Here is a 1,766-nt window from a genome sequence, read left to right as displayed (position 1 = left end):
CAAACTTTAATTTCAAGTCATATCTTTTAAAGTACATTGTACGTGTACCAAAGATATGTCTATAAACGAAGCTTTCGAAAAAATTTAACATGAAAATAATGCCAAGTATAACAACTTGGTGACCTTGACCTTTGGTATAATGGGCAAAGTATGTGCAAGGGCTGGGCCCATTATACCTAAGGTCAAGGTCACCAAGGTTGTTTGTTTTTCTGTCATATCTTTGTTACTACTGCTTATATCTTACTGTAAGTTCACATAAACATTTTCCAGCATACAAACAAAGTATGTGTAGGGGCTGGGCCCATTAACCCAAGGTCAAGGTCACCAAGTTGTTATACTTGGAATTATTTTCATGTTAATTTTTTTCGAAAGCTTCATTTATAGACATATCTTTGGTACTTTAAAAGATAATGACTTGAAATAAAAAATATTTATTTATAATCATCATCTGTATGTGTGGTTACAACCCTGTAAAGAAATTAATATAATTTCTTTCTACTGAAAGGGTATATTTTATAAGTAAGAAAAAGGCAAGACGAAATAAGGAAAAAATCGAGGTTAATTAATAAACTTGTCACTATAGAAAAACATGTTGTTTTTCTCACAAAGTGCACATAAAGTGTGTCATAAAAAATACAGGTTAACTAATAAGCACTTCCCTAGAGAAAAACATGTCGCTTCTACTCAGGAAGTGCATATAAAATGCCCCTTAAAACAATTAGTCGGGTCATATAAGTGTTATATTGCGGTACGTCAAGTTGAAAGGCTAAAGGCTAATTCATGTTAGATTAAGATTGTTAGCTCTGTCAGTTAGAAGTTAAACTTTTGGTTACGGAAAATAAACTAGATGGAAACAAAAACAGTGTATTAAGTTATTTATCCAGCAGACTTATGGAGCGGCTACGCTACAATCCCCATAATTGTATTTTTGACAGAATTATGCCCCTTTCTTACTTAAAGTTTTTTGGCAATCTTCGCTTTCTGGTTATAACTTTAGTACAATATTTATAAATTAATGACTTGAAACTTAAATATCTTTATCATCATCATCTGCTATGATAATAAATAAAACTAGAGCTGCTTTTGAGAAAAGTGCATGTCTCCCACAAATGCCTAATCATCTGAATAGTAAGTCTGTCTTTATATACTGTTTTACTCACAGAATATACCTTTGATAGTTTTGGAGTAAGTTTTGGAGTAAATGGCCTTTAATAGTTTTGGCGTAAATTGCCTTTCTGTAATTCAAGGGCCATAATTCCGAAGTGCCTGGGCCGATTTGGCTAGTTATCGAACTTGGCCAAGGACTTATTGTCAAACATATTTTGTTCAAGTTTAGTAAAGATCGGATGAGAACTATTAGACTTAGAGCGCAGACAAGATTTGTGACAGACACACGGACACACACACAGAGCAGTAAATCAGTATGCTCCCACACCACATTATTAATTTAGCAGTATATGGGTCCTTTAATATGTCCCCAAGACCCGAGCGATTTTTGGTAATTCAAGGGCCATAATTCCGTGCCTGGGCCGATTTGGCTAGTTATCGAACTTGGCTAAGGACTTATTGGCAAACACATTTTGTTCAAGTTTGGTGAAGATGAGATGAGAAATATTCCACTTTGAGTGCGGGCAAGATTTGTGACAGACGGACATACCGACAGACAGACACAAGTAACAGACAGACAGACAGGAGTAAATCAATATGTCTCCCACCACACAGTAGTGTGGGAGACATAATAATTATCATTCCTAAAAACACAGTGG

Source organism: Mercenaria mercenaria, chromosome 18 (assembly GCF_021730395.1).
Source record: "Mercenaria mercenaria strain notata chromosome 18, MADL_Memer_1, whole genome shotgun sequence".
Classification (NCBI taxonomy): Eukaryota; Metazoa; Mollusca; class Bivalvia; order Venerida; family Veneridae; genus Mercenaria; species Mercenaria mercenaria.
The sequence above is the reverse complement of the archived record's forward strand: the minus strand, read 5'-3'. Positions refer to the sequence as shown.